Source organism: Mustela lutreola, chromosome 11, assembly GCF_030435805.1.
Source record: "Mustela lutreola isolate mMusLut2 chromosome 11, mMusLut2.pri, whole genome shotgun sequence".
NCBI classification, from domain to species: domain Eukaryota; kingdom Metazoa; phylum Chordata; class Mammalia; order Carnivora; family Mustelidae; genus Mustela; species Mustela lutreola.
Window position 1 is genome coordinate 49239614 of NC_081300.1, and position 25557 is coordinate 49265170.

Consider the following 25557-nt stretch of genomic DNA (forward strand, 5'->3'; position numbering starts at 1 on the left):
AAAACATTTTTTTCTTCATTTCTAATAAATATAATCCACATAAGCAAAATTCAATTTTTAAGAGTATAAGGGGATTTTAAGATTAACAGTTTGAGGGACATTGAGATGGACAGTACTCTGAACAGTTCATAAAAGTTATTTTATTTAATCTTTAGTATTCTGAAGTAGGTAGGGCCTCTTCTCATTTCCTAGATGAAAAACTAAGACTTAGAGATGCCAAGTAATTTGTTTGCTATCACCCAGCTGATAAAGGTCAGAACCAGAACTCAATATCTAGTTGTGTGATGATAAATCCTGCACTTTTAGAGTACAAGTTCAACTTGAATGAATCTCATTTCAAGAAAGGCAATTTGAGGGGCACCTGGCTGGCTCAGTTGGAAGAGTGTGTAACTCTTGATCTCAGGGCTGTGAGTTTAAGTCCCATGTTGAGTGTAGAGATTACTTACATAAATGAAACTTTAAAAATTTTTAAAAAGAAAGAGAGGCAATTTGAGAATATTTTAGTCCCACTTATCCCATCAAGGAGAGGGACAGGTATTAAATTTCATCTGGAAGTCCAACTTTGATTGAGTCTTTGGAGCTAGTCCCTACAGGACTGATTAAGAAGGACCTTGAGGGTATCTGGGTGGCTTAGCCTTCAGCTCAGATCATAATCCTAGGGTCCTGGGATGGAGCCTACTTCAGGCTCCCTGTTCAGCAGGACACCTCCTTCTTCCTCTCTCATTCCCCCTGCTTGTGCTCCCTCTCTCACTGTTTCTCTCTCTGTCATATATATATATATATATATATATATATATATATATATATATATATATTATTATATTATATTATTTTATTTTATTTTTTTTAAGAAGGACTTTGAACATGTACCTGGGCTCAGCAGGAAAAGGAAGCCAAGATCCAGTAGTGATGACTCAGCAGAGAATGGGTGATGCACAGCACAAACTTAGAGTCAGGTTTCTCACACGTATATGCATGAGCTCCATAGGAGATTTTGGGGGCTCTGATCTGCCTCTGCATAGCAAAGAAGGCCATTTACATGACTCCTTATAGCAGTGAGTAGTATTCAGACATTTCCATCAGAGTAGCTGAGTTTATCAAAGCTTTGTTAGAGATACTTAGGATTTGGAAGAAAAGCTGGAAATGTATTTTGTAAGTAATTTTTTAAAAAGGATTTTATTTATTTATTTGACAGAGAGAGAGATCACAAGTAGGCAGGGAGGCAGGCAGAGAGAGGGGGAAGCAGGTTCCCCGCCGAGCAGAGAGCCCAATGCGTGACTCAATCCCCCAGGACCCTGGGATCATGATCTGAGCCAAAGGCAGAGGTTTCAACCCCCTGAGCCACCCAGGAGCCCCTGGAATTGTATTTTGGCAAACCTTTCTCAAAGTAGGTAATAATAAACTAAATGCCATGTATTTAAATTAGTATGTTCCTTTTTATAAGGAAAAGAAATTTTGTAATTATATGAGGCGATGCTTAACTTATTGTAGTAACCATTTTGTAGCATATACCCCAATCGAATCATTATATGGTACACCTAAGACTTATAAAATGTTATATGTCCATTGTATCTCTATTAAACTAAAAGAAATAAATTACTAGGTTTCTTTCAATTACAAGTTTTCTTTCTTATAAAAAGTACATACCTGAAAGTATATGTATGATACTTAAAATTATAAGTGGAAGAAGAATCAACAAGGTCTGTCAAATAAAGTTCTCCTAAAATACTAAGTTCTTGTCCAAGCTTCTAAGACTCCCCATTAGTACAAACATAAACAATTTAAATTTTCTAAAGCTCAAAAACAATAAATTTTTCAGTAGAGCCACACGGGACCAAAACAGGGTGGGGTTGCAGGAGAAATAGGCTGTGTCACCACTTTATATGTGTAAGTCAAAATTTCAAGACCTATTTCACCTTTCTTCTTTGCAGAAGGGAGAACACTACCAGCACACTCAACCATGGGATCTCTTAACAGTGGAAAACAATGGAATAACTTCAAAGATGGACCTTTAGTCTTTCTCCAGAGCACCAAATGCCTGGAAATCTTGCCTCTTCTTAACTATTACCTGCTTAACAAGTTATCTTCCTTTTGTCATTGAAAACCTTGAGAACTATATTCTCTAAGAGATCTTTTTAGTTTAATAAAGAAGTGCCCAGTTGTACATGGAGAACTACGTAATCTCATCTCTTAGATTTCTAGCTTAAGGAGCAATATAACAAATACGTATGTGCAGGGCAAATAAATATTGTGCTGAATAAAAATACTAAATCAACATAAAAATGGGTGATCAAGTTTCACCATATAGAAGATATTCATAATCTGACAAGAGCATTAGCAATATTCAGAGGGAAACAAAGGTAAGTACCCATGAAACAATTTGAAGAATAAAAGAAAGTGACTAATCATTCTAAATGAAAACATAACAGTATTTTTTTAAATGATAATGATAATATGAAGAATTATAAAACTGACCGTAGACTTCTTCTTTTTTTTAAAAGAAGATTCTATTTATTTATTTGACAGAGATCACAAGTAGGTAGAGAGGCAGGCACAGAGAGAGAAGGGGAAGCAGGCTCCCTGCTGAGCAGAAAGCCAGGCATGGGGTTCAATTCCAGGACCCTGAGATAGGTCAATTCTATGACCTGAGCCGAAGGCAGAATCTTTAACCCACTGAGCCACCCAGGTGCCCCAAAACTGACCCTGGACTTTTTTAGTGCTGAGTATGGAGTTCTTCCCTTTACTAGTTCAAGTTCAATGCTACCCAATTTCCAGTTCAATGCTACCAAAAGAAAGGTGAAGTTCAAGGAAGAAGCCTTTTTAGTGTATTCTTAATATCATATGCTATAATATTTTACTTATTTAAGATTTTATTTATTTATTTGATAGAGAGAAACAAAGCGAGAGAGGGAACACAAACTAGAGGAGTGGAAGAGGGAGAAGCAGGTTTCCTGCTGAGCAGGGAGCCCCATGTGGGGCTCAATCCCAGGACCCTGAGATCATGACCTGAGCCGAAGGCAGACACTTAATGAATGAGCCACCCAGTCACCCCTAGGGTCACTGAAACTGTTGGCATTATCCACCTAGACCACCAGCCTTCCTTTCCTGTGAATCTCAAAGATCTCCCAGTGCCTAAGATGACATTGTTATGTCATCTGAAAATGTTATGCCACTGAAAATCACTGTGAATAAATTCAACTTCAGGTCAGAAAACAGAGAACTACTTTTCAGAATTTTCAGAATCAGTTGTTGAATCAAACACAGTAAGAAAGCAAAGTTGCAATTTCTATATATATATTCATAACTTATGTATCTGGCTTACATTAAGGACTACAGACCTCTGAGATGCTAATAGACACTCTTGTGACATTAAAGAAATCTCTAAGAAAGACATGGTATACAATATGGGCTCCTTTTGCCCCACTAATGTTTTTTTTTTTTTTTTTAAGATTTTTATTTATTTATTTGACATAGAGCGAGAGAGAGCAAAAGCAGAGGGAAGGACAGGCAGGAGAAAAACAGTTTCCCCATGAGAAAGGAGCTCGGTGGAGAGCTGGATCCTAGGACCTGGGATCATGACCTGAGCCAAAGGCAGCCACTTAACTGACTGAGCCACCCAGGCACCTTTGTTTTCTTTTTTTCCTTCTTAAAGATTTTATTTATTTATTTGAGAGAGAGCGAGAGAGCACACAGAGAGAAAGGGAGAATCAGGGTCCCTGCTGAGCAGGGAGCCCGATGTGAGGCTCCATTCCAGGACCTGGAGATCATGACCAAAGCTGAGGGCAGATGCCTAACTGGGCCACCCCAGTGTCCCCCCCCCCCCCATAATTCGTTTTGAGAGAAAGGGGTGGGAGTGGCAGAGGGAGAGAGAGAATCTTAAGCAGGCTCCACATTCAGCAGCATGGAGCCTGATGCGGGGCATGACCTCACCACCCTGACATCATGAACTGAGCTGAAATCAAGAGTCGGACTCTTAACTGCCCCATGCACCACTAATTAATTGCTCAAAATGCAAGTAGGATCACATACAAACCACCACACCATTGTGGTCTGGGATCTTTATGCTCTAGCCTTCTCCTTTTCTACAGAAAAATAAAAGGGATAGAGTAGAACAGTCAGCTTCCATCACTGGTGGCTTTGGGAACAAAGACTGAAGAAGTAAGGAAAAGGGTAGCTTGGGAAATAAGCACCTGCTAATGGCTCCATGGCCTCTTCTAAATACTCCTTTTTCTGTTGAAAGAGGAAAGGACAAGCAATACAATTTGGGGGAAACTACTTGATCTGTAACGTTTTTATTTCCTTTTGTCAAATGTTTCATGGCTAATAGTTACTGTATCATTAATACAGTAATTTACTCTTTTAGTAGTTACAAAGTACACAGGACAGAGGAAGAAAATTTTCCTTTAACTTGCACCCTAAAGACTTTTACAATTAAAGCATTAGATAAGGGGCACCTGGTTGGCTCAGTTGGTTAAGCATCTGCCTTCAGCTTAGGTGATGATCTCAGGGTCCCGGAATCAAGCCCAACGTCAGGCTCCCTGCTCAGCAGGGAGACACCTTCTCCCTCTCCCTCTGCCCCTCCTCACTGTCCGTGCTCTTTCTCATCCTCTCTTTCTCAAATAAATAAATAGGATCTTTTTTAAAAAATGAAGCATTAGAGGTGCTTGGGTGGCTCAGGGGGTTAAAGCCTCTGCCTTCGGCTCAGGTCCTGATCCCAGGGTCCTGGGATCGAGCCCCGCATCCAGCTCTCTGCTCAGTGGGGAGCCTGTTCCCCACCCCCCTGCCTGCCTCTCTGCTTACTTGTGATCTCTCTCTCTGTCAAATAAATAAATAAAATCTTTTAAAAAATGAAGCATTAGATAAGATTTCAGAATACATATTCTTATTTTTCAAATATTAACTTTATGTTATGTGTGAAGAATGTGTCACAATAGTAGGCACCTAACAGGCAGGTGATACGCTACTCAGTTGCTGCTATCATTAATATTATTACTGGTGGTGGTGGTGGTCTTGTCATTGTCAAGAAATGGGAAAGGAAAAAAAAAAAAAAAGAAACGGGAGAGGAGACATTCTTCTTTGGACAATTAGAATACTAGTAACATGGAGAGCTTGCTAACTGTCAGGTAAGTACTCTATTGTCCTCATTTTTAAGAGAGCTGAGGCCTAGAGAATTTAAGGAACTTGCCCAAGGGGAAAGAAAAAGGAGATGGCAAAGACAGGAGTAGAATCTAACCAGTTTGGCTATAGCAACAGCTCTCTTAGGCTATCTTAATCACCGAGACTATCCAGCTGTTTAAATCCCTACAATAGCAACCTAATTGGGTAAATGGATACTCTGTAAAATACTATTACTAAATTGCCAAGCCAAACCAAATCACACCAAACCAAACTAAACCAAAACAACCCATAGATTTCTATGTTTGCTGATCTGTCCTTGTCTCTATATGTCATGGCTGCAAGACAAGACTTAAAAGGAGTTTTAGCTTAAGACATGTGGCTAATAGGCACAAAGCCAAGCAACAATTTTAAAAAGTCAAAATAAAATAAAATTACCCCTCCCCTCAATAAATCTCAGTGTATTAGATGAAAGGGAGAGATAAACAAAGGGTAACTTATTTAACAAATAATAACTAAATACCCACATATAGGGGAGAAAGCATGGGACGCCCTTGAACTCCAAAGCACCTGATGGATGAACTGCATGTCCCCTGATTTTGAGAACTCTCTTCTTCATACCCTTTTCTACCCATTGCTTCCAACATTGGAAGACTCAGTCATGTTTCATTAATCCATTATGTGGCAAGTCGAGAAATCAAAAATAGTCTTATCAACTCCCTAAAATGTTAGGAATGTTTATATAACTTAGTTTCCTCCAATATTTTCCCTCTGTCTGAAAAGGTTTTTATTTTCTGTTAAGGACAAGAGAAAGTTTCCTAAAACTCCAAATGATAAAAAGAAAGGATGAACTTGAGAGTGTATCTTCCTTGATTTTTTTTCTTATACCAGTTAAAGTAGTAGATTTGAGATATGGCCCAATCTATTACTTTTGAAAAAGTAACACAATTCCATTTCTGTTTCCGTCTTTCATCTTTGGCAGACCACTTAATCTAAGTAGGTAGAAGTAAAAAAAAAAGAAATTTCTGACAATAATATTATATGAATTTACTGGAAATTTCAAAACATAATTTTTCTTGTAAAGATAATGTTGTTACAAGCAGAAAAAATACTGGGAAGTATACATAATAATGTGTTAATAATGTTTACCTATTAATGTTGTATTGTTTTTAAACTATCCTTTTTTCAGTGCACCTGGCTGGCTCAGTTGGTAGAACATGACTCTTGATCTCAGGGACCTGAACTTATGTTCCTCATTCCACAGAGCCTTCTTTAATAAATAAATAAATAAATAAACTATCTTTTTTTTTCTTCTATTTTCCAATTTTTAAGGTAGTGAGCAGTATTACAGCAAAGGAAAATATCATATAACGAGTGAGCTAATCCCAACCTGACTATCCTTGAACAAGCAGTGTGAAACATGGGCTTATTACTTTAACAACTAGATTTGCCAGATGAACATCCCTCCACCCTTTCCTGGTGCTTCCAGATTCCAGGGAGAAGACAATTCATTCCAGTGCTTAGACTGCGAACCTCTCATCAAGATTAGGAGTTTCTACTACTATTTTCTACCATAATTACTCTAAACTATTTTCCCCAAGTTATGATATATGTGTATTGGCCCAACCATCTCCTTCAACAAGTTCCTCTTTTGACCAAGAATAAATATTTTCAAGGTGCTACACTTGGGCTATTTGTAAACACTGACTTTCTGGGCACCTGGGTGCCTCATCTGTCTTCAGCTCAGGTCATGATCCCAGGATTCTGGGATCGAGCCCTGCATTGGGCTCTCTGCTCACTGGGAAGCCTAATTCTCCCTCTCCCACTCCCCTTGCTTGTATTCCCTCTCTCACTGTCTCTCTCTCTGTGTCAAATAAATAAGTGGAATCTTAAAAAAAAAAAAAAAAGTTGGGGTGCCTGGGTGGCTCAGCGGGTTAAAGCCTCTGCCTTCGGCTCAGGTCATGATCTCAGGGTCATGGGATCGAGTCCCGCATCGGGCTCTCTCCTCAGGAGGGCCTGCTTCCCTCTCTCTCTCTCTCTCTCTCTCTGCCTGCCTCTCCATCTACTTGTGATTTCTCTCTGTCAAATAAATAAATAAAATCTTAAAAAAAAAAAAAGAATCAAAGCTCCTTGAAATTACAGCCAATTCCAGGTCTGGGGCAGGAAATACACTTGAACAGAGAGCAAAGAAGCTATCAGTGGGTAATGGATCATGTCAAAAGACATGAGTCAATATGAAATTTTCCCATAGGCCAAAGACGAAATAAAAGGAAAAATGCAATGCAGTGAGGCATATCTAAAATACGAAAACTCACAAATTAATTTTGCTACTCAAGGAAAAAAGAGAGAACTTGGAAAACAAAACAAAAACCAAAAAATCCCCAAAGCATCTACTTGAATGCTGCTAAAAAAAAAGGGAAGAGGGAAATACTTATTTTGCTCTTCCTGTACTTCAGAGGAACCAAACAGTCCTGGTTATTTAGAGTTTTAATACTTTTAATAAAGATTTTCAGCTAATAAATGGGAAAAGAATGACAGAATTAGAAAATTACCAGTTTGCAATGCTTAATGCAAAATTCATTTAGGTAAGGATAATAGGTGGGGGAGCTTTATAATACAGGGATCAGGCTGACATCTCCTGAATCCCCAGCTACAATTTAGCATCAATAATAGTAAAGCAATGAGACACCAATGAGCCTCCCCATTAGAGACAATAGGAAGTATTTCTGCTGATTTGAATAGAGCCACATCCCCACAGCTAACTTCCATTTATAAGATGGAGAAACAAGTAAAGAAACAAGCAAGCTCAGAATAGGGACAGGTAGAGAGAGCAATTGATCTAGTTTCTGCAACAAGCCAGGGCTATCTGGTTTGTAAATTTGGAACTAAGGGGACACCTAAGTGACTCAATGGATTAAACGTCTGCCTTCAGCTCAGGTCATGATCCCAGCTTCTTGGAATCGAGTCCTGCATCAGGCTCCCTGCCTGATGTGGACAGCCTGCTTCTCCCTCTCCCTCTCTCTCTCTGCCCACTACTCCCTCTGCTTGTGCTCTCTCTCTCAAGTAAATAAATAAAATCCTTAAAAAAATAAATTTGGAACTAGGATTTAAGTTTAGACGAAAAAGTCCTTGTTTTTTCCCCCACTAAGACATGCTATTTGATGTAGAAACAGGGTGAGCATGAAGATGATACATTCTGTTTGTGGTGTGTGTATATAGTTGGTTTTGGTTTGAGGGTTTTATTGCTAAGGCCCAATTTATTGTCTGTGTGCCAGACATAATACTAAAAAAGACAACCTCATGTCATTTTCAATTTTCTGTCACCCTTTACTCTATAGATATTGTTACTTACTCTCCAAACTTTACGTTATCTATCCCACCAAGGAACATTTATAGAAATCCTACAGTTGAAGTGGGTAAGCACAGAGGCTATAGAGTCAGATGACTTTATTTCAAATCCTGTACCTATGACCCATATGATATTAGGCAAGTTACTCAGTCTCTCATCTGTAAAATAGGGTAATACAGCCAATATCATAGATTTTTATAAGAATACATAAGATTTAATGCATATACAACATTTTTAGAATAGTGCCTGGCACAGAATAAATGTGAAAAAAGGAGTAGTAATAGGGCCGCTTGGGTGGCTCAGTCGGTTAAATTTCTGACGCTTGATTTTGGCTCAGTTCACGATCTCATGGTCCTGAGATGGAGCCCTACTTTGGGCTCCACATGCAAGGTGGCATCTGCTTTAGAGTCTCTCTCTCCCTCTGTCCCTGCCCTGACTCATATGTGTGCGAACGCTCAATCTCTCTCTTTCTCTTTCACTCTCAAAATAAATAAATAAAATCTTTTAAAAAAAGTAGTAATAGTTTTTTGTTGTTGTTGTTTTGTTTTGTTTTTAAAGCATTGTGTTACATTAAAGATACTAAGGAAAGTAAGATGCACATTTCCCCTTGTATGTATTAGGCATTACAATAGATTCTGGGGCATTGTTCTAGGAACAAATGGCCATCAATGTACAAGTTCCAAAAGCTGCTATTTGGTACTATATATGATTTTTTTTTATTAAGAAATTTTACAGTCACATATACAAATCATTATTGTCTCTCATAGTTATCAGATTCTTTGTATAAGAAAATTACTTATAGCAATGAATCACTAAATTCTACTCCTAAAACCAATATTACAGTATATGTTAACTAACTAGAATTTAAATGTGAATTTGAAACAAGAAAAAAAAAAAAGAAGAAAAAATTACTTGTTACATAGTGTTATTGCTCACACATCTTTTCTCTATTAAAAATATTCACTGGTGCACCTGTGTGGCTCAATCAATCAAAGCATCTGCCTTTGGCTTAGGTCATGATCCCAGAGTCCTGGGATCAAGTCCCACACTGGGCTCCCTGCTCAGTGGGGAGCCTCCTTCTCACTTTGCCTGCCGCTCCCCTGCTCCTGCTTGTGCTCTCTCTCTCAGTTGAATAAATAAAATCTTTTTAAAAAATTCACTGATGAGAGTGATAATGGAAATCAAACATGGTTCTGGCAAGTTCCCACAGTCTATAATCCAAAATTAAAAGCAAGCGTATATACATATAATATATATATTCAATTTTATTTATTTATTTGACACAGAGAGAGAGAGAATGAGAGAGAGCACACAAGAAGGGGGAGTGACAGGCTGAGGCAGAGGGAGAAGCAGACTCCCTACTGAGCAAGGATCCTGATGTGAGACTTGATCCCAGAACCCTGGGATCACGTCCTGAACCAAAGGCAGATGATTAACTGACTGAGCCACCCAGGAACCCACAAGCATGTATTTTTAAAAAACAAGAATATGTTCACAATTCTCCCTCTTTTGTGCTCTTTTTGCATTTCATTTGTTCTTTGAAATTGACATTTGTTGCACCTGAGTCTATTTAGTTGATTCTAGTGTCTGACTCCTTCATTAGACTGTGAGGGGAAATATTTTGTTTAAAACTAGAATGCATAAAAGAAAAATCATGAATACATTAAGCTTTTTGTGTGTCTTATCTAATTATACATTAAATGAATTTAAAGAGATATTATCTCTTACCATGCACATTCCAAAAAAGCACAAAGCTAATCATGCATTCAAAACAAAACTGTATTATTTCATTTTTATTCATCCTTTTTGCTGAAAATCTTTAGAAAATGCAAATAGATTTAAGACAAAATGTCCAACCTCTTTTAATAGTTCTGTACATTTAAATCCCATTGAATCTTTTTTGACAATTTCTGAAGCCAGAAGTATTTTAGGTACTGAAATAAAAACCCAGCCCTACTAAGTTTATTCTAAAATTAACCGTTTCTATGAATATACTTATGGCTATGCAATAAGTCTTAAATTGTTATGGAAATAATTACTGAAATACGCCAACTACGTTCATAATAATTATTAAAGAGTGTCATAATTAAAAGATAAAGTACAATACTATTTTTTCTTTGCAACAAAGAGGTACATATTACTACTGGAAATCTTTACTTTCCTCCTTGAAATACCAGAAATTCTTCTGTAAAATAAACACATCTCATCAGGACTCTCTGGAACTAGTATAATTACCAGAGGCAATCCCTGTGTAAGATCAAAGAAGCAAAACAATAATAGGCAACGTGTGACCTCGACCATGTCACTAGAGACCAATTTTTCAACAGGGAGAAGAGTCAATAATCCAGAACAGAAAACATTAAATAACCAGAAATGCTTCCAAAGTGTGGTTTACCACATCCATCAAGACTGCCACACTCAGAGTTCAGAGTTTCTCCAGTTTCAGAAAACAAACTTGTAGGGATTTATCACAGCAATTATTCAAATCTGCATAAAACACCAGAGGCAAAAAACCAATTTTCCAAATGCAGAGTAGAATTTCAAAAGATAACCACAATAATTTTCCAAATTTCACAGGATGCTTTAAAAAGTATAATGGGAAGGGCACAGATGATGAAATCTTTTTCATACCAACACTCACCTAATTCTCTTATTTCTGATCCCCACTTAGTTTTCCCAAAAAGTTGTCTGGAAAAGTGAGTTATAAACATTAACCAGATAAATATAATTGGTAATCATACATTGAAGGCTTCTGCAGGCTTTTTGTTTTTTTTTGTTTTGTTCTGGCAATATTGGGTCCTTGGATCCAGAAACTGGGCTTGCTGTGGTCTCCTATGTAATGTATTTAGATGACCAATAAGAATTTTAAGGGTGCAAAGTGGGGTAAAGAAATTCCCACTCATAATTACGGTAAAATAGAAGTACATTTAAATTCACCTTTTAAAAAGCACCAAAGATAAAATTATGCCTTAGAATCAGCAAAATCTGACTGTTTTCCCTAGACATGACCACTACCAACCAGCTATGTTCTTTCAAAACTAGAAGAGACTTAGGGACTGAAAAAATATATCTGAATTTTTTAACTTGCAAAATATACATTCTGCTGGTAATTCAGAAAGAAGTAAAAGGACGTTGCTTAGAGGAAAAAGTGCTGCAAATCCAAAGCAAGTGAACACCATGTTCTTACATGGATTTTCTCCTTCTGCTACCTTCATCGTCCACTCTCATCTGCCCCTGTCTTTCCATCTTCTTATCTTATTAACATTGCTAATTGTATTTGTCAGTTTTGCCACAATTTCAATGCTACTTTAACAGCTGTGGGTTTTCTCTAGGCAATTATCAGTCACTACACTTAGGTTTCTAAATTAGTTGTTGAAAGGCACTTTAACCTTGAGAACATGGACACTGAACACACGCACGCATGCTGAGTCTTACATTTATGTATAAGTTGCTTTAAAATGATTATTAAGGGGGCGCCTGGGTGGCTCAGTGGGTTAAAGCCTCTGCCTTCAGCTCAGGTCATGATCTCAGGGTCCTGGGATCGAGCCCCGCATCGGGCTCTCTGCTCAGCAGGGAGCCTGCTTCCTCCTCTCTCTCTGCCTGCCTCTCTACCTACTTGTGATCTCTTTCCATCAAATGAATAAATTAAAAAATTTTAAAAAAAATAAAATGATTATTAAGAACGTGAAAAAAAATCATAAATAAGTGTAAATCACAAATACTATAAATTTACAAATTAGTAAGAAAATGCTTAACAAAGCCTATTATAAACTAGTCATCATTTCGTCTTTTCCCGCTACTGTATATATAGTAATATATATTCTCTATGTATTTATACACGTATGGAGGGAATAAACTGGAACATCAAAATACTGCCAAACTCCTCTAACAGTCTCCCTTTACTACCTATCTGCCAGGTGGCCAATACGTTTCAAAGGTATCCATAATCATGGAAGTGGTACCTTGAGGTCATGGGCTCTGGTAAAGACAGCTCCCGCAACAGACAGATCCTGTCCCCCACCCCCTCTTCCATTTCCCTTCAAAGAGAACAATTATTATACCTGCTTTTCTTATTCTCTATTCTTGACCCTGGCATTGATTTTCTTCTTCCTACTATAAAATGTACAAGAAACACATTTAGGGAGAATGTGTTTATGGTTATTCATCAACTGATACCCACTTCTGTGAAATACAACTAAATTTTTAAAACCTCTCTGGAATCTGGAAACATTATATTTCATGTGCCATTTATTCCCTTTATACATTAAAATAAATTCTAAGGTAACTTTGCAGAGTTAACATGCTTTGGTGTTTTTAAAGGTTCGTAATATCCTGTTTGTGGGTCAGTCAAAAGCTTGTTAGAATAATCTTTAAATTAATGCAGGTTCGCTCCTTACCAGTCTCTCCCCCACCCCCCACTTTTGGCTCTGAGGAAAGAAAAGGGTGGTAATTCAACAGTGCAAGATTCTTCACTGAGAGACAAACATTAAAATGATAAACATTTTGGAAAGCAAAGTACACTTCAAACCCTCACTGTTCTTTCAGACCTATATTGACTCTTATAGTCGTTGCCAACATTTGGTAAGGATTATCCTTCCATTAGACAAAAGCAAGCATTCCTTAGATAAATCAGGAGTTTTTGCCATGAGACTCATAAAACCTTTTCACAACACAGATTTTCAAGAGAATCCTTTAAGGTTTTAGGAGGCTGCTCCTTTTACTAAGTAACAAAATACACCCCATGGTGTCTCACTGACCCCACTCAGCTGTCCTTTGACCTCTTCAATTGTTGAAGCCTAACTCCTGGGCCACAGAATTTGCCTCCCATATCAAACAGGGGATGTTGCTAACTCCTAGCACCTGGTGTAACAAAACGCAACCGTTCTCCGCTCTTCTGTCTCCTCCACTCCCTCTCTGATCATTTTCCAGATGTTCCAGGCCCGAATGTTAAGCCAACACTAGGTTCCAGGGTGTGCATGATCACCAAGGCACAAACAGGGACCATGCCAAAGTGGTAATGACCCTCTTGTTCTGTTTGGCCTCAAAAGAATTCAGGGGGAAAAAAAGATCTTTGGCTTCTCATGGAAATGCCATGCTACTCAAACGCGTTGTAACATCCAAAAGGAGACATGCAGTCCCGAGCTATGCCAGACTGAACAATAATTCCATAAAACAGCAGTCCCCAATCTTTAATTCTAAGCAAATTTTAAATTTTCTTTGATGTCAGGAGGGGGGGGGGAAAGCATTATATTCTAAACTAAAAGCCTCACAAAAATAGAAAAAAAAAACCCTTTCGTAAATCTTTTAAAATACACACCTCAAGGTAGTATCATATGATTGATATTTTTATACAGACACTAAATATGGTTTGGGGTTTTTTTTGTGTGTGTTGTTGTTGTTTTTTTGCAGAGGCCAATAATCTAGATTTCTCTCTTATTAAACAATTTGAAAGATAAAAACCACAGTCAACAATGGGGAATAAAAATCTAAATTCTTATTGTCTTGACTTAGGTGTACAGGAAATATAATACAAAGGCTGTTGCCAAAAAAAAAAAAATTATTCAGCAATACTGAATAAGCAAAAACTTAATGCTGAATAAGGTTGGTTTTTTTTTCTTTTTTCTTTTTTTCCCTTTCTGGTGGAAAGATGGGGGAGGGGAGAGAAAGCAGAGGGGAGGAAATAGAAGAAGAGCTCATAGAAATATCTGCTTAATTAGTTTAGGAACCAAATATAGTAGTTGTATTTAAATTCTAACTATAACTTCCTAAAACAAATGATCTTGAAAAATGGGGGGGGGAGTGGGTATTATAACTGTACAATACCTTGGTTTATTTATTAACATTTTTGAATCACGGTCATGATTAAGTTGGGCTGTCAACACTTCAGGGAGCCTGTTGTCTAGATTTCACTTGTTTAAAGCTTTTGTGCACCTGCAAAAACATAAAAAAATAAAAGTATATATGTAAAAATATGAATTAGTTTCCAAATGCATCATATTCCAGAAAAAAATAATTTAAATATTTATAATTCTACAAAAGTTACAATTAGACATGAATTATCAAAGTCTCACATAACTCCATATACATTGTAACTGACAATTAAGGTGTTCCTCCTTCTTAAATATTCCCAAAATAATCACTCCTAATTATATATACTCAAAAATAATTTGTTTTTCTTAAGATTTTCCCCCTGTTCTTATCCTACTGAATGTAAGTTGAATAAATCCGTCAAGTCTATAGTTTAATAAGTGTTATCATATGCTAACAGCCCTGCTGACTATTTTTATATTTATGAATGAAAATATTGAAAGGTAATTTTCTTATTCTAAGCAGTTTGAATTTTATAATCTCTGATGTTTTGGCCAAATTTTATCTCCTCAAAGAACTATCAAAAATGTAAGACATAAGTAACGTTACTTAAAAGTATTTTTCTACTTTTTGAAACAAATGCTTTAATACTCTCTGAGAAAGAGAGACTGCATGAAGAAAAAAAAAGTTACTGTTTTCTAGCCTTTTGAGTAGTGTAGTTCTAGGAGTAATTAAACTAAATAATTATAATTGCATACAAGTGGTTGAAAATTACAGTGTACATATTATTCCCTCCTTTAAATAGATTATGGTGAATATAAACTATTGGGTTGAAAAATAGGAAATATAGTCATAAAACATCAAGTGAAGTAAGAACTATTTGTCACTGATTTTTATATGTAACTGAAAAGTGTTTTTATTCCTTTGTTACTGTGACTAAAAGGAAACCAAAAGGGGACTTTCCTAAGAATATACTCATTTCAATATGCATATTTACAGTACTAAAAATAGTTAAAGTAACATTAACTTTGGTTTTCTAAAGAAATAGTTTTCAGTTTTATTGTCCTTTTATGCCAACTTAGAGAGAGGAAAGATAGGAAATGACCATTTTTAGATTTTGAAATGAAAGTCTTTATCTTACCTCTCTTACTGTCAGAAGAATGTCTTCAGGCAAAAGAATAGTTAAAAAAGCAAGACCCAGATTTTCCAAAATCATGTATTTCCCACCCACCCACCCACACACAAAAGGACATCTTTTTGTAAGTCAGGAGTCTTGCTGCCAACATCTAAACCCAAGATTACCCCATATGGTCAACAAGGTCAAACTGCATTACTGCCAATGAAACTCTATGGCTCCACGAGGACCTTAATGATTTTTAAAAAAGGTCAGTAATCCAATTCCAATAGCTTCAGAGTCTAAAATTGCTAATTTTTGGCCACGTGCTGCACACTTCACCTGCTAGTAATGACATTTTTGTATTTTCTTCTAATTACACTCAAAGCTAAGACCTTTGGCCCTGGGCCACAGACCCCTATTCAGGCTGCACACATTCTCTTAAACGACCTGATCCTTTGTTGTCACTCTTTCTCTTTCATCTATTATTTACACCCATAGAGAAGGAAGAGACTCTACCATTTGTATAACTTAAACCTTCTAATCGTCTTAATTTCTTTGCCTTTCAACCTATGGTCTTTTTCATAGACGAATGCCAGAAAGTTTGACAAAATCATTTTTTTTCAAGCACATCCTCCCTCCTCCCTTTCCTCTTTCCTACTCTCTGCCCAAGCTCCTTCCTGATCCTTCTCTTACATGGCCCAGTTCTGCATCAGTCCAAATTTACAAATTTTTACTTTCACCAACAAATGAATTTCTAAATAGAATATAAAATTTCCACCTTGTTCTGACAGATCAATAACAATTCTATTTCTTTCTTTCATCAAAGAGCCCATTAAATTAACTGGAAGTTTACTTAAAATAACTTAAAGGATGCCCCCAGTCTCCCTAAGGCATGAGCATAGATTTTTCAAAATCCCCCTGCAAAAATGTCAAAAAAACTTAAACAGTAAGGATGTTGGTTCTATGGTTAATACTTTTCCAACAACTGAATGTTTACAGTTGCTCAAATGCTTACAAAAAGAAAAGAAGGAAAGAAAAATGAAAATACAAAGGCAAATTTTAAAGACTAGAAAAATTTTAAATCGTTACATTTTAAAAGACTACTAATTCTCAAACAGCAAAATCGTCACATAAAACAATGTATATCATTGTAATTTCTCAGTACTTTCCCCAGACTTTTTTTTTTTTTTAAGTCCAAATACATTTTCCAAATGCAAAGCACAGAATTATTTACCATGATGCAGATGTCCCCCTCAGATCACGGTAGCCACCAAAAGACTCTCGTTTCCAAGATGTTTATGAAATGACATATGATCCATCTCTGCTCTCTTTCTCTATTGCTCAGCTTACTCTTAATTTCTAACAGTATTTCCTTGTTGTCTGTCCTCTTTGCAGACCCTGAAACCCCTTGTCTTTTCTTATTTTTACCATTTGCTTCAACCAGCAGTTCACTGGAGACCCATCCATCTTGTAATGCCTAAAGTGACAGATGCTCTCAGGAACCACCACACTGCTGAGTGAACAAAAGATAACATCACCTCTAGGAACTCCGGAGAGAAATACAACTGCAACCTTAAGACAGGGGCTGACTTGACAGACATTGGACCATAAACCTCTTCTAAGCGAAAAAGAAAACAATTGCCACACACACAAAAAAATAGGACACAATCAAAGGCAGAAAAGAGTGATTATTTGTGGATTGCCTTTTCACTAGGCAGCTCACTTTTCCCTCCCAACGCTTTTATATTGGGGCAATTCACTTGCCAAGAGGCAAGAGAAGTTCTTGGGAAAAAAAGCCTTTCTCAAGTATCTTCTTTTATTCAGCAATATTCAAAGTGAATTTGTTCACGTGTGTGTTTCAGTAAAGCGAAGGTTTATGAGAGAGAGCATTCGTGAATTTGATCTGTCTTGTTTGAATAAAGCAGTATCTGGACTCAAAAATGCTGACTCAGTTCTACTGCTGTGAAAGGTATAGGCGTGCTTTGCAAATTAAAAACACATTAGAAATTAAAAAGCAACGTGTGACACAATGTTAACAATATGTGTAGCTCATAAAAATGGCTCACCATTCATTCATCAGACAACTTCCAACTTGAGTAAAAAGGACAGTTAACAAGAGGATTCTGGGAAGGACTACAGATCTCTTTTCTAACAAAGGAAGGGTCATATTAACATCTCCCAGCAACAAACTAATGACAGGGAGGCTGGTAGATACAGGGGACTCTGCCTGATGCCAGCTAGGGTTTGGGTTTTTGTTTTTTAAAGCATCTTATTTAAGCAATAGGTAAATGTAAATTCTAACATTTAATTTTAACTTAATTCTATATATAGAAAAATAGAGTGAAGGAAAATTTTTGAAGAATTGAAAAAACAAAAACGGACTTGGAGGTCACTTCCGAACATTGTGGGATCAATGTCAATTACAGAGATTAACAACTGTTTTTTATAATAGGTATCAAGCAACACAGAGGGCTATCTCTGATGCAGTTAAATACATTACCATTTTGAAACAGGGTAAATGATTCAAATATTTATTTTAAATCTAAAACAAAGAGGGAAATGCTCAAGAAAAGTCCTGTCAACCATATTTCTAAAAAGAATCATAAGCACATAGATGGCATTTCTTTAATACAAATATTTGAATTTTCCACTAAAATTTTTGCACAAAAAGACTTTAATTACAATAATTTTTCTTTGAAATCATTAATGACTCTACTCTCATTCCCATTTTACTAAAAATACATAAAATTTAAGAGATATTTTATTTCATCTCCTGTGTTTGAATTATTTGTGGGGTAAAAAACATGTTCAACTTGATAAATCAACGTATCTGTTTCTTAAACATTTTTTTAATGTATCCCTTATTTCCCCAAAAGCTTCAGCGTAGTTGTACAAATAAGATAGTACAAATATTTCAGAATCTCAGAATGTTCTGGTTTTTACTTTAATGCTGACAAAACAGATTGCATACACAATAAATATGTACAACTTCTATAACTCAATGGAAAAAAGATTAATTATAGACTGCTTATCAATATATAAAGGACTTGTTTTGATATGGACTTGATGTTTAACCAGGTAATTATTTTTTAACACACCCCCACCCTAAGTAATCCCCCCAAAACTACTGATCCAAAAGTACCACATCATTCAACACTCTCTAACTTGGGCATTAATACCAAAAAGAGAGACATGACCTTGAAATGACAATTCCATTGCAGAAGGCTCAAAAAAAAAAAAAAAAAAGCCCAATTAAATGACCTACTTTCAAACACAATAGGATCGATATGCATGCAGGAAAAGTACACCCCTGTGGAAAGTTCTTATTGCCTGATTGATCAAAAACAAAACAAAACTTTTCTTTTTTTAAGGGCCCCTTCCAGATCACAGTCAGTGCCAGAAATCCACACAGGAAAAAAATCCATCAAAATGAAACCCTAAAAGGGTTTACCCTTCACTATCTTATTTGCACTTCAAAACCCTGTAAGTCCTTCAGTTAAACCCCAGGGCTGAACCATTTCAATAATAAGAGAGGTGGCCAGAGGTGATTTATCTCCCATTTGGCCCCTGGACAGAGCTGTAACGTCTCCGAAGCTTCCCCTCCCTGAGTCAAACCCTCCCCCAAGTCTCAACCTTCGTTTGTGCAGCTTTGGATCTGCAACCTTATAAACAACTCCTATGCCCCTTCCAATCAGATGCAAGAATAGTCTGTAACTCAAGATTTGGATACATTTTCTTGGCGATGCTTTCACAAAATGGAATGCTGCTGAGTAATCAGAGCTTTGAAAATACCAGGTTAAATTTCAGGTTCTCTTTATTATAAGTTGTGGAAGAAAAGAAACTTTCTAACTTTATGCTCTCTCTTCTCAGGTATGTTGTTATCAGAAGTTGTTAAACTTTTTCCAAATTATACCTTGATACTCTTAATGTTTTGGGCTATGTCAACCAACATCCTGCAGTGAAGTTCATCTAAATTTAAATCCTTGCGTTGCAAAATATCTTAACAAATCCAAAAAGTAGAGATTTCACAGGTCACACACTCCTGGGTCAAAAAGACCTTAAAAGCAGTTATCAGACCACTATGACTTAACTGATTTGTTCTACACTTGTTATCACATATGTACTATAACTGTCATCACACCATTTTCCTCTAGTAAAATAAACATCAAACAAGTCAACAGTTATTTAAATTGAAACATAGGTCCCAGAAGCTATCAAATATGAAACACAGTGAAATTATTCCTTAAAAATCAAGGATATTTTGTCATTAGGCATGATTTTCTATTTCAAAATTATGTTCACATACTTCCTAGTTAGAAAGAGGATGAAATACATATGTACTTTTTCCCTAACACTTAAACGAGAAGTTTGTTTTTTTAATTGATTCTGATAATTACATCTGAATTCCACCATAACAACTCCCACTAAATGATCCCACTATAGTCATTCCAGTTTTACAAGTTGAAAACTTTTAAGCTATGTCACTAACTTCATACAGAGACTCACAGACAAATATATTTCACTTAAACCTAATATCAGTTAAGAAAAATTTAAAATAATAAAATTATATATATATAATATATATAATATATAATGATAGTTAAAAATACAAGAAAAATACTTTTTGTCAATTAAAAATTATTTGTTTTTGGATATATTTATCAACAAAAATTATATTTCTGCCATTAAAAGACGCATCATCAAGATCCTTACACCTCATTAGGAAATAGTTTTCATTTTCAAAGTTCCAAGTACCACAAATTCAAGAAAAGAACAACTCTCACAGCAAATAACTTTATTGCATGCTACCAGGTCAACGAATCTCAGATTTGTATTTGAGATAACACAATAATTCAAACCTCACATATAAATCAGGAAAAACAGATGACTGAAAAAAACTAAGAAACATACATTGTTAAATTACTGAAACACACTTCGGCAATAATAACAATATTCAGGAAAACAAGTATCTTAACCTACTACTTGACATTAAAAAAAAAAAAAAAGCTTTCCTAAGATAATCAACAAGAGTAAATTGATCCACCGCAGAGGAAATATTCAATCTTCATTAAATATTTACTCAGTGCAATAGGTTGTTAGGTCTATTTAGACCTCAAAGAAAAAATAGTTCCTGTCTGGTAGGAATCAGGTCTTAGGAGAATTGAATGGAGATGAGAGGCAGTTCCTCAAGTCATGACACTCTATTTCACACTGACAATGCTAAAAAGTGGAGATATGCTATAAAATGTATAGTACTACTTTGAAATCTGATAGAAAGAAAGTTACACTTCTTATTATAATGAGCACTGAGTAATGTATAGAATTGTGAATTACTACCAAACACTTGAAACTGATAGAACACTGTATGTTAATCATACTGAAATTAAAATAAAAAATTTAATAAAATAATAGAAAAAAAAACAACAAAGAAGACAGAGTGATACTTAAAGGACTATCCATTTTAATAAGGTTTGACTGGGTAAGCAACTTCACTTACTATTAGTGGAGCACAGTAAAATTTGGGTGTTCAAAATCTGCAGTCTCCATCTTTCCCACTCTATAACTGTAGCTCAGTCACCGATTTTCTCTGGGCCTCTTTCCTTATCCATAAAATGGGAGAGTAAATACATTTCTAGATTGAAAACACTATGATGGTAGTGGGGGCAGAGAGGAGATCCCATTCATGGTAGTAACAACAAAAATAATACCCAGAAGGCAAATTAATGACAGATATGTGACAACACTTTTTAAATTGCCAACTTTATTTAGGTGACTTAAATGAAAATTTACAAACCAAATGTGCTAAGTGTTTTAAAGAGAAGTCTAATCCTTATAAAAATGTTTCTCACAAATAATAAACATAACATAATTCCACTCAAAAGTATCAGTAGAATTTTGTGAGGAATATCATGAAAATCATAAGGGTTGTTAAAGGAGGATTATCAAAGAAAAGATGGGGAAAAAAGTCTCTTCAATAAAGGTTATAAGAGGAGGTGGTGAATCAAAATAAATGTTAAATCATATTATGAGGGAAGAGCTTTTTGCCATTAAATCTATGTCTCTAATCGAACGAAAGTTTTTGGTTCTCCTCTAAAATGTCCTCTTGGTAGATTTCTTGAAATTTCCTTTTCTTGGGCTGGGTTTCATCTCACAACCTCTCTAGTATTCCTCCTTTCTCTGTGCTGCTTCTCAGTTTCCTTTGCACTCCCACAGTAGTACACCACCCAGAAATGAAATGGAGTTCTAACAAAGTTTGGTCTGCCATCTTCCAAGATGGCTTCAGTGTTTCTGCCACCGGTGTAATCCCCTCCCCACACTGAATCAAGGTTGACTTGTGGGATCACTAAAATACCAAACAAATGACGGCATGTAATTTCCAAGGTTATAAAAGATATTGCAGTTTCTGGCTTGACCTCTTGGATCACTAGCTTTAAGAGAAGGCAGTCACCATGCTGTAAGGACATTCAAACAGCTCTGTGGGTGGGACCTGAGGTTTCCTGCCAAGAGCCAGCACCAACTTACCTAATTGCTCTTCTTGCCTCCTCTTTGCCTCCTCTTCCCTCCAATCATTTCTCTGCACTACAGTGCAAATATAATCTGTCAATACTTTGCTAGAGACCTTCATGGTTTTTTATTACGCTGAGGATAAAAATCAATTTTGTAAATAACTCTGCCCATCTCTCTAGCCTTATCCTGCCCTGTTCTTTCCTAAATGTTGTGTTCCAGCAACAGTGACCAACCTTTAAACAGTTATGCTCCTTCTGTCTGTAATTCCATCTTATCTTTTACTTTTGCCAATTAAAATCTCCTTATGCTTTTAGATCTCAAGCTTAGCTTCTCTGATCCCCTTAGTCCTTGCTAAAAGCTCTCATAGGACCTTATTCCTATCCTTTCTAGCATTAACTCACTGATGAGCTATATCATTTGTGTGATTAATGTTTGACTTCCCTATTAAATTCTAAGCTACATGAAGGTAGGGACTATGTTTTTCTGGGTTTGCCTATTATTGATACTATAACACCTTTGTGGTATCCTACTATGTAGCAGGTACTCGTACTATTTGAATAATTTAGTAATTGAAAATGTAGGGCTAGCATGAGAATGAGAAGCTCACCAGAGACAGTCCAAGTCAACTTTATCTATAAGAATTATTACATGACACCCACAGCTAATGTCATACACAATGGGGGAAAACAGAGCTTATACCTTAAGGTCAGTAACAAGACAAGGATGTCCACTCTCACCACTTTTATTCACCATAGCACTGGAAGTCCTAGCTACAGCAATCAGACAACAAAAAGAAATAAAAGGCATCCTAACTGGTAAGGAAGAAGTAAAATTTTCACTATTTGCAGTTGATATGATATATATAGAAAACCTTAAAGACTTCACCAGAAAACTACTACAACTAGTAAGTGTAGTAAGGTCACAGGATACAAAATCAATGTACAGAAATCTGTTCTATACACTATGAATGAAGTAGCAGAAAGAGAAATTAAGAAAACAAGCCCATTTATAATTGCACTAAAAATAATAAAATGCCAAGGACTAAACTTAACCAAAAAGGTTAAAAACCTGGAAGACCTATACTATAAAATATTGGTGAAAGAAACTGAAGATGATATCATCAAATAGAAGGACATTCCTTTCGTCTGATCTCGGAAGCTAAGCAGGATCGGGCCTGGTTAGTACTTGGATGGGAGAAGGACATTCCTTGCTTATGGGTTGGAAGAACAAATATTGTTAAAATGTCTATACTACCCAAAGTAATCTACAGATTTAATGTAGTCCCTTTCAAAATGCCAAAAGTATGTTTCACGGAACTAGAACAAACAATCCTAAAATTTGTATGGAACCACTAAAGACCCCAAATAGCAAAGATAATCTTGAAAGAAGAACAAAACCGAATTCTAGAGTTCAAGTTATATTACAAAGTGATAGTAATTAAAACTGTATAGTATGATATATTATTGGCATAAAAAAATAGTCACATAGATCAACAGAATAGAATAGAAAGCCCAGAAGTAAACCCACAGTTATATAGTCAAGTAATCTTTGATAAAGGAAGAATAAATATACAATGGGGAAAAGACAGTCTTTTCAACAAACGATACTGGAAAAACTGGTCAGCTACATGTAAAAGAATGAAACTGGACCACTTTTTTTCACCATATGCAAAAATAAACTCAAACTGCAGTAAGGACCTAAATGTGAGACCTGAAACCATAAAAATCCTTGAAGAGAACCCATGCAATAATTTATCTGACATCGGCTATAATATCTCCTCTGAGGAAAAGGAAACAAAAACAAAACAAAACCCAAAACAAAAACAAACTATTGGGACTACATCAAATAAAAAGTTTCTGCACAGTGAAGGAAACAATCAACAAAACTAATAGGCAACCACCTGAATGGGAGAAGATATTTGTAAATGACGTATCCGATAAAGGGTTAGTATCTAAAATATATAAAGAACGTCTGTAACTCAACACCCAAAAAACAAATTATCTAATTAAAAATGGGCAGAAGACATGAACAGACATTTCTCCAGAAAAGATTTACAGATGGCCAACAGACACACGAAAAGATGCTCAACATCACTATTAGGAAAATGCAAATCAAAACCACAATGAGATTCTGCCTCACACCTGGCAGAATGGCTAAAATCAAAAACTCAAGAAACAACAAGTATTAACAAGGATCTGGAGAAAAGGAACCCTCATGCACAGCTGGTGGGAATGCAAACTGGGTGCAGCCACCGTGGAAGACAGCTTGGAGGTTCCTCAGAAAATTAAAAATAGGGGTGCCTGGGTGGCTCAGTGGGCTAAAGCCTCTGCCTTCAGCTCAGGTCATGATCTCAGGGTCCTGGGATAGAACCCCTTATCGGGCTCTCTGCTCAGCAGGGAGCCTGCTTCCCCCCACCCTTTGCCTGTCTCTCTGCCTACTTATAATCCCTTTCTGCCAAATAAATGAAAAAAATCTTTAAAAAAAATAAAAATAGAACTGTTCCAGGATCCAGGAATTGCACTACTGGATAATTAGCCCCCAAATACAAAAACATTAATGTAAAGGGATATATGCACCCTTACATGTTTATTGCAGAATTATCTACAACAGCCAAACTGTGGAAGCAGCCCTAGGTCTAGTGATAGATGAATGGATAAAGAAGATGTGGAATATTATATAATGGAATATTACTCATCCATAAAAAGAATGAAATCTTACCATCTGGAATGAGATGGATGGATCTATAGAGTATGCTAAGCAAAATAAGTCAGAAAAAGACAAATACCATACGATTTCACTCATACGTGGAATTTAAGAAACAAAACAAATCAGGAATGGGAAAAAAGAGAGAGAGAGAAGCCAAGAAACAAAATATTTTTTTTAAAAGATTTTATTTATTTATTTGACAGAGAGAGATACAGAGAGAGAGGGAACAAGGAGGGGGTAGCAGGAGAGGGAGAAGCAGGCTTCCAGCCCAGCAGGGAGCCTGATGTGGGGCTCAATCCCAGGACCCTGGGATCATGACTTGAGCCAAAGACAGAAGCTTAACCCACAGAGCCACCCAGGCGCCCAGGAAACAGGCTCTTAACTGTAGAGAATAAATTGATGGTTACCAGAAGGGAGGTGGGTGGAAGGATGGGGAAAATAGGTGATGGATATTAAAAAGTACATTTGCCATGTTGAAAAAAATAGTAAGTATTTTGGAGCTCTTTCTACGTAAGCACATAAAGATCTTCCTCATTCTTTTTTGTGGCCTCAGAGAATTCCCTGGCATATATATACCATGGTTTTTTAAAAAAAGATTTATTTATTTATTTGAGGGGGAGAGGGGCAGAGAGAGAAGGGGAGAGAGAATCTCAACCAGACTCCCCGCTGAGCTCAGAGACTGAGGTGACATGGGGCTGCATATCATGACCCTGAGATCATGATCTGAGCCAAAATCAATGGTCAGATGCTTAACAGACAGTCATCCAGGCACCCCTCTACCATGATTATTTTAAACTAGTCCCTTAGTGATAGATATGTAATTCACAGTTTTTGTTATTACTAAAGATACTATAAAAATCAATCCTGTACGAATTAATACACACTAATTTAGTGGATAAATTCCTAGAAGCAAAATTGCTGGTCAAAGGATATATCCAGATTTAATTGTGTTAAA

At 36.4% G+C, this 25557-nt stretch overlaps 1 protein-coding gene across 9 annotated transcripts in view; it reads right to left on the reverse strand.

Annotated features, from left to right (window-relative positions):
* Positions 1 to 25557, reverse strand: part of GREB1L (GREB1 like retinoic acid receptor coactivator) — a 272164-nt gene that overhangs the window by 134994 nt on the left and 111613 nt on the right. For 6 of the 9 annotated variants that reach the window (XM_059138916.1, XM_059138915.1, XM_059138914.1 and 3 more), the window contains one exon: positions 14288 to 14395. The gene's annotated coding sequence lies outside the window, so the exon portion shown is untranslated. Of the gene's footprint in view, positions 1 to 870; positions 5922 to 11105; positions 11153 to 12525; positions 13677 to 14287; positions 14396 to 25557 lie in introns of those variants that run through there. The other 3 variants (XM_059138913.1, XM_059138918.1, XM_059138917.1) reach the window with 3 other exon arrangements.